Source organism: Malania oleifera, chromosome 12 (assembly GCF_029873635.1).
Source record: "Malania oleifera isolate guangnan ecotype guangnan chromosome 12, ASM2987363v1, whole genome shotgun sequence".
Classification (NCBI taxonomy): domain Eukaryota; kingdom Viridiplantae; phylum Streptophyta; class Magnoliopsida; order Santalales; family Ximeniaceae; genus Malania; species Malania oleifera.
Window position 1 is genome coordinate 20,313,731 of NC_080428.1, and position 8,490 is coordinate 20,322,220.

General features: G+C 39.8%; 1 non-coding gene across 1 annotated transcript; it reads right to left on the minus strand.

Annotated features, from left to right (window-relative positions):
* Positions 1–938: 938 nt before the first annotated feature.
* Positions 939–1,044, minus strand: LOC131145257 (small nucleolar RNA R71). Its single transcript, XR_009134043.1, has one exon. It is a non-coding gene; the product is annotated as a small nucleolar RNA R71 (small nucleolar RNA).
* Between the last annotated feature and the right edge of the window lie 7,446 nt (positions 1,045–8,490).

Here is an 8,490-nt window from a genome sequence, read left to right on the forward strand (position 1 = left end):
AAATATCATCTTTCACTTCTTTTTCATAACATGGCTTTAGTAAACTAAATTGGAAGTAGTTTAATAACTGCGCTTCAAGTCTCCGTGGATTGATACCCGACTTACTCACTTTCTACTTAACTTGGGATGGTTAGGTTTTATAAATATTATTTTTGGCAGTTAAGGACCTAAGCCTTGGCGAGCCTACCAAATTTTGGTGCTGTCACCAAGGGCTTGGCTACAGTTATAAGACAACTTTTTCTTTGGAGTATTATTGCCTTGTTCTTTTGATTTTCTCTCCTTTTGTTTTCACTTTCTTTATTAATTACTATTTTCTTTATTTTGTTTTCCATTTTTGAAGTCTAAATCTGTGTGCTTACACGTGTGTATGTTTGGTATGCATTCTTTGGAACCCGAGATTGTTCCCATAGATCTTGAGATTGAGAAATTGCATAGGTCCCTTAGGAAACCTATCTCTAATCCGAAGAAGGCTAATTTGTTTGAGCTAAAAGTAATGGCTGAAGATAACCCCCCAGTTCCCACTGAACAAATCCCGGAATCCTATGCTCCTCACCTACCCGTGGTGGGAAAGCAACACCTTCAGCCCCTTAGGGACTACTTTGTACCTAATGCATACACATCATCGTCTTGCATCCAGTTCCTAGATGTCCAAGCGACACAATTTGAGATTAAAACTTCGATCATCTCGATGTTCCCCAACTTTCATGGGAACTCTACTGAAAATCTTTATCAGTATCTATATGAGTTCTTGGAAATTTGTTCTGCCATCCGCATCCCTAACTTCAATGATGATTCTTTTTGTTCTAGGCTTTTCCCATTCTCTCTTAAGGATAAGGCCAAATATTGGCTCATGTCCTTAGAATCGAACATGGTGACCAATTGGACCACCATGCAACATGAATTTCTTAGAAAGCACTTCCCAATTGGGAAGACTAACCAGCTTCGGAGATCCATCACAAGTTTCTCACAGATGGGTGGGGAACCTTTTTTTGAGACTTGGAAGCAATTTAGGGACCTGCTTCGTAAATGACCACATCACTAGGTTTCCAAGTGACAATTAGTGCAAACTTTTTATGAAGGGCTGGCTGAGAGAGATAGGTCTATGGTTGGTGTGTCCTGCGGAGGTACTTTCCTCGCTAAGCATGAGAATGAGGCCTAGATTCTCTTTGAAAATATGTTGGAAAACTCTCAGCAACACATGGCTGCCACCCGTGGACTACCTAATCCATCGACTTCTAAACCCATGGGAGTTTACGAGTTGACCACAAAGTAGGACCTAGCCCCTACTCTGCATGCTATATCTAAAAAATTAGATCAATGTTTGTCCTTAGGACTACATACAATAGAATGTGCAGAGGTTTGTGCAATTTTCTTTGACCCTTCATATACATATTATAATTGCCCGCATGCGCACTCCTAGCTTGAGCTTAAGTTAGAGGAAGTACAGGCCACTCACTATTGGTATGACAAGCCATCCAATGACCCTTATTCGAATACCTACAATCCCGGGTGGAAACAACATCCTAACGTCTCCTAGAGGCCGCAATCTTCGGGTTTTCAAAGCCAAAGACCTTAACAAAACCTTAATGTTGTGCCTCCATCCCCATATCAAAATTTCCAAAATCATCCGAACTCAGCCCCCAGACCTTTAACCATTCAGCATCTGCCTCCACCTTAATCCAAATATGATTCATTTTAGGAGATGGTGTTGATAACTTTTAAGCGAATCAAAGTTGATCGTCAAGTGGACTGGCAACTCCTTCACTCCCATTCCCAATCTATCGCAAAGTTAGAAGCTACCATGGGACAGTTGGCTGCTACTTTAAGACAGAGAGATGAGAGTAAGTTACCAAGTCAGCCCATAATAAATCCAAAGGGGCAATATGGGGTAGAGTGTGGACCGGACATTGGTCCGATAGCTTATCCTGAGCAGGCCTAGGTGGTAAGTTGTAGGTTGATAAATAATGAAACCAAGGAGAAATTGAGCAAAGAGGAGAAAGACGAAGAGGAGAAGGTTGCACCAATTAATGATTCTTCTCCACCGCCTTCTTTTAGCCAAAGACATGACCACCTCACTTCCTCACCTGGAGGGACCAAGCCACATTATACCCTTTGTAGGGCCTTTCATGTCTCTCTAGCCCCATGTCCTTCTAATCTTCCTATACCCTACTCATTGAATATGGAGACCACCACTGAGTTCATTTTGGGCGCCTTTTGGTGATTTAAAGCCAACCAACCCCTCTTTGATGCAATGAAGAAAATGCCTAGATATGCACAAATCATCAAGGAACTATATAGGTTGTAAAAAGAATCAAGGGCGCCTATGAATGGACATGCGTGGTTGACTGAGCATTGGAGTTCCATGATACAAAGTCATCTCCCTCCTAAACTAAATGACCCTAGCTCCCCTACTGTCTCTTGAGTGATTAGTGATTATGGAATTGAAGGGGCTCTTTTATATCTAGGGGTAAGTGTGAACATACTCCCACACTCTGCCTATCAACAACTTAGCATTGGGAAGCTACAACCCACTCAGGTCACATTGAGTTTAGCTTATCAATCCCTTAAGAAACCTAGGGGTGCAATAGAGGATGTCATAGTCACAGTTGGAGAATTTCCTTACCCGGTTGACTTCATTATTTTAGATATGGAACCCTCCACAAACCCAATTCTTGTCCTCTTGGGCCAACCATTCCTAGCTGCAGCTAATGTCTGCATTCAACATAGGACGGGAATTATAGACATCTCATGGGGCCATAAGCAACTTAGGCTGAACATATTTAATGCCTCCCAACATTAACTTAATGTTGTCCAAGCTGTGGATGAAGTCATGATGGATAAATTTTTTAAGGAAGCAGCTCCTTCAATGCTATGGAAATACCCTTGGGATAGTACATTTCAGTTAGACAACCCTACCATTGCCGAATTTGAGGACCCTTTTGAGTAATTCATAACAAAACACGATTTGGTCCCCAGTTCTAAAAAACAAAGGTGGGGGCACGCAACTTCGGGTGCGAGTAAGAGAAAGGAGAAACAAATATTATCTGGGACCCAAGCTGACTTCAAGTTGAGCTTCAAAGAGTCTAGCTAAATATGGTAAACTTAGTGCTTCCGAGAGGCAACACGATAGTTTTTATTTTTTTTTTGAGTCCTTAGGGTAGTTAGCAATAGACTAACAAGGGTTAATAGTCTTTAGAGTAGGATTTAGGATAAGTTGGGGGTGCGACAAAGTGAAGCGACCATCACGTCTGTGGGTGACCTAGTCAAGCCTTTGCATTGTTATGAGATTGGAAAATACTGAGAGGGTCGACCAGGTCTGCGACCAACACTGATCTTGGTGCACCATTGTCAAAAAACAATGAGAAGTCGTTCAAAATCTGCCCGACCCCGACTCTTCATCTCCCACCTTCTCATTACAGCTTAAGTAAGCCTAGTCGCCCTTTCCTCACACTTGCTACTAGAGCAAGTTGTGGCCACATTGCACTCCCTTGCAATGTCTTCTCCTTTTGATTCATCGCCAGCATCCTCCCATGAATCATCTTAGCCCGTTGCCAAGAGGCGACGACTTCAAGCCATGCCATAGCGGGGGGTCTTCATCACGAGGCCAGCAGGGTTCTGAATCATAAAAGGAGGTTGTTTACATAATTTGCAGCTGATACCATGATGAGGGTTAGCCCCATGACCAAGTGGCTCATCATGCTTAGTAGCACTATCATTCGTGGACCAGACCTCCATCAATCTTCAAAAGGTCCGGTTTCCCCACCGTCTACCATTCCACCACTTCTGGTCTACCATGTCGTATATCCCACCATACGAGGTCTCTGATCCTCTTACCATTGCACCTTCGGCTCCCATACCTAAGCCAAAACCGTGGTCGTACCCCTTTCAATCATATTAGTCCCTCCCGCCAAGTACCATACCTGATTAGCGATAGCCACTTCAGGCTCTCCAATCATGTCAAACGTGACCCCCACTCTCCCCCAGCCGGTTTCAGTACCTACAAGAAACAACACCTTCTCTTGATGCAGCATTAGCCCACCCACTGATGTTTTTATCTAATTTAGATTTTGACTCTGAGTCTATCTAGAATCAACACTGCTATGTCATTTTCTTTTGGTCCTTGTATTATGCCTCTGCGGCATAGAGTTGTTTTCTTTCTTTTTCTTATTCTGGTTCGCCATGTTTCTATAGTAACCTCAATATTTTTAATATTCCTTTCTACATTGTATTTCTGGAATCTTAATGAAAAATTTCATGGTGTTTTTGGCCATTTTGTGTCTTTTGTTCTACAGTGTCAATTTACATGCATGACTCGTATGAACATTATATTTTGCAAGAACACTGTTAGTTCTTACTGGCACCATATACTGTCCTATCCCTTGCCCAGGTTCTATATTTCTTTACACACTTCATTGAGGACATTGAAGTTCTAAGTTGGGGGTAGGGGGTGGCACACTACATGGCATAATTTATGCACAAACTGCCATAATTGCCACAATTTTAAATTTTTTCAAAATAAATTCCAGCCAACCATGCTAGCATATTTGATACCTTCTACATACACTTATATAACCTAGTGTTACATGCATAGGATTTTCAGTTATATGACTTCAATATGTTCACTAATAATGTAGTAAATTAGTTGTGTAAAAGTTGCATAGCATGACTGACAACTTGATATTACTCTAGGTCATTGACTAGTTGTTTGCTTGGGTTAATACTACGATGTAAACTCTAGTATTTACATGGAACTTCACAGGGTTAAAAACACACTCACATGTGATTTGTAACACTTAGGGTTCTTTAAGAGAATTGAGAGAAAAACTGTGGCGACTCTGACACGTTGTGAGGTACTATTGAGCTTTTTTTTTTTCGCTCGAGTTTTTAACGTCAAACTCTAAGTTTAAAAAACTCAACTTTCCTTTCTCTGGATGCCCCCTATTAACTAGTCTTTACTCTTGCATTTGTTGGCCTAGAGGTGACAACAAGTTGGGAGATATAAACTTAGGTCTTGTAGCTTACTCAAAACATGAAAATTGAGCCACCCTAGAGATAGATGTACTACATGGACTCCCTTTCAAGCGAAATTTCCCATTGGTGGTATGAAGATGACGCAAGGGTGTAATAATTGTCCTAGTTTACCAAGAAGTGAAAACCAAGGAAAAGAATAAGTAGAAGATGAAAAAAAAAAAGAAAAAAGAAAAGAGAACAAAAAAAAAAAAGAAAAAAAAACTTGCTCATGATGCAAGCAAAATGGAAAACTAAGGACACCCAACCATGTTCTTACAAATATCAAGAATCTTCAATCTGGCTAATGCATCTGCGGTTTTAATGTCGAGTCTGTGAAGGGATTGATCAATGGTGATCTTGATTAAATGTGGTGAGTGAGTGAGAAAATGCTAGGGTGAAGGACCCGACACCTCAATAAGGGTTGGACCCCTTTCCTATAAGACTAGTCCACTCCACATTTCTAACGTCAGTTCTTCAAATATGTGGGGCATTTGATCATGACACTCTTCCTCAAATATGAGAGTGAATCCCTTTTCTTGAGTGAATTGTGAGGGAATAAACCAGTGAGGCTGAATCAAGACGACCATTCTGTTGGTTCCTCCGAGCATTTTGAGTGAGACAAATCATACACCTTACACATGCCCTATGAAGTGGCCTATTTGTACTTGGATTTACATGCTAATATTAACTTTGAATTATAATCATGGGTTAATCCTCTGTGAGTAGCATCTTAAAATGGTTATGTTATGTTGAGTTTTGCATGATTATTATGCTTATGCTGCAGAGTGTGTATGAAGGAATATGTATGTAATAAGGTTATATCTTTGTATGTAAACGGGTATGATTATATTGCATGCGTTTCCATCCTTTAAACCGGTGTTTGTGGGTATCACCCTAGAAACCCTCACAAGACTAGAACTCATCCACTAGAATCAACCTTGGGGTTTAAAGCCTTGTTGCATACAATAAATGCAATTGTATTTCCTACGAAAGAGGATATAGGTAGGATTTGGTAGTTTTCTTAAATTTTGCTTTGCTCAAAGACAAGAAAAGTGTAAGTTGGGGGTTGTGATGAGTCCCTAAAATATATGATTTTGGACCCTCATTTATCTGTTTTTATCCTCATTTTATTAAGTATTTTCCCAGAGTTATCATTGCTCAAAGCTATGCAAGATTTTTTTTTTCTTTTTAGGAAAAACGGGTTAAAACCATGAAGTTAGGCATTAAAAGAAGCCAAAGAGGATTTAGAGGATTCAAAGCTTGAATTACGTCGTTCAGCCAAGCTCTAGAAGCTTCAGATCATAAATAGACAAGAAGATGACGCTCGACCATGTGGTACAACCGGAAAACCATAGGGGCGACTTAGTCTTCCACTACAAATTCTAAGGTTCAGACTGAGATCAGAATGTTGCAAGGTTTGACCAAGTGTATGACCAAGTGACACCTTGGAGCAACTACATTGAGATGCTGAAAAAAAATTGGAATTTAGAAGTATCGAGAGTCTCGATGAAGTGTTCGACCAAGAGACCTTTAGGGGCAACCATATCGAGATACTAAAATTCCATGACGTTCGAGATACTACAAGTCTCAACCATTAGCTTGAAAATCAAGACACCGAGGCACGACGAAGTTGAAGATATTGAAGATTCGAATCCCTGACTTCCTACGAGATCTGAATAGGGCATGCACAAGAATGACATAAGGGTGACTTGGTTGATAGCGACAATCTTCTGCGCGAGATTTGCTGCAAAGCTTCCTAATTTGTAAAACAAACCTTGTAAACCCTAGAGCCTATAAGTATTTGCTATGAACATAATCTCTAGGTTCGTCTTTGGCCCCTTTTAGGTTAGTGACATACCTAGGATGTCATTGAGAGCCAAGTTAGAATCGGAGTAAAGTAGTTTCGGTTGGTGTATGGAGTGACCGACAGCGTGTGACAATAGGCGGCATTCATACAATAGTTGTGTATATTTGGATCTCTTCTTGTACTTCTGGAATTAGTGACCAACGTTTGGAATGATAAAGGGATGATCTTTTTACTCATGCTTTCATTTACTTTACTGCTTTTAATTTACTACTTTCCATTTATTGGTTGTGTGTTTGATGAAAGATTGAAGATAAGGATAAGCATTGCTATGTATCCGTCAGGGGGAAGTAGTCGGCTATAGAACCTCGGAGGTGTTCGTTATCATTGAGACAGGGTATACTCTGGTTCACGACCATACTCCGGATGGTTGGTGCACCCTTGCTATCTTGTGCCCTCAATCGCCTCTCTCTCGCTTTGGTCCGCTCAGGTTAGTACTTCTATGGGAGTCTGGATGAGCGTACTTAGAGGTATGGCGTCCAGTGTCTCATTGAGATCACAGTATTGCTTTGTAGGAGTAGAGACTTACTTGCTTTCATTTACATGCTTTCCAGCAATTGTTAGACAATCACCATTGTAAAATACCATCTTTCACTTCTATTTCATAACAAGGCTTTAGTAAACTAAATTGGAAGTACTTTAATAATTGGGCTTCAAGTCTCCGTGGATCGATACCCGACTTACCCACTTTCTACTGAACTTGGGATAGTTAGGTTTTATAAATATTATTTTTTTATAGTTAAGGACCCAAGCCTTGGTGAGCTTGCCAATAAACTAGAGGTAACCTATGAAGGTACCATTGATGTAAGAGGTAATAGAATTGACATGCTTACTAGCGAATATGAAGCCTTTAGGATGAATCTGGATGAATCTATTACAAGTATGTACACTAGGTTCACACACATAATAAACTCCTTAAAAGCCCTAGAGAAAAACTACTCAATATATAAGATGATCCAAAAAATTCTTAGAGGTCTTTAACCTATTTTGGAACCTAGTGCCACAACATTTACAGAAGGAAAAAATATCAAAAATACTTCCCTAGAAGAATTAATTGGATAACTTCTCACCTATGAGATGACAATGAATAAAAGGAATGCTGAAAATAAAAACAAGAAATCTGTAGCCATTAAGGCTACCAAAGAAAGCTCTAGTGATGAAGACGAAGAAAATGAATTAGATGATGAAGAACTAGCATTCATTACTACGAGACTTGGAAATTTCTTTAAAATAAATTAAAAAAATTTACTAGAAATATTAAAGGTTCAAAATCTGAAAAGGGAGAATCAAGGAAAAAGGAAACTAAGAATGAACCCCCTACTTGTTACAATTGTAAAAAGGTTGGACATATTAAACTTGATTGGCCACAGCTGAAGAAAGACAAAAAGAAGAAAAATAAGGCAATGAAAGCTACATAGGATGATACAAGCTCAAGTGAATTGGAGAACGAATCAAGTGAACAAGAAATGGCCAACATATGCTTCAGGGCTCATAATGCTGAGGTAAATTCCTACTATAGTTCATCCGAAGAATCAAGTGATGAGTCATGTAGTGATTTATGTGATGGTATGCCTTCATACAAAGAAATTCAAGATGAATTATTTGAATTACATAAT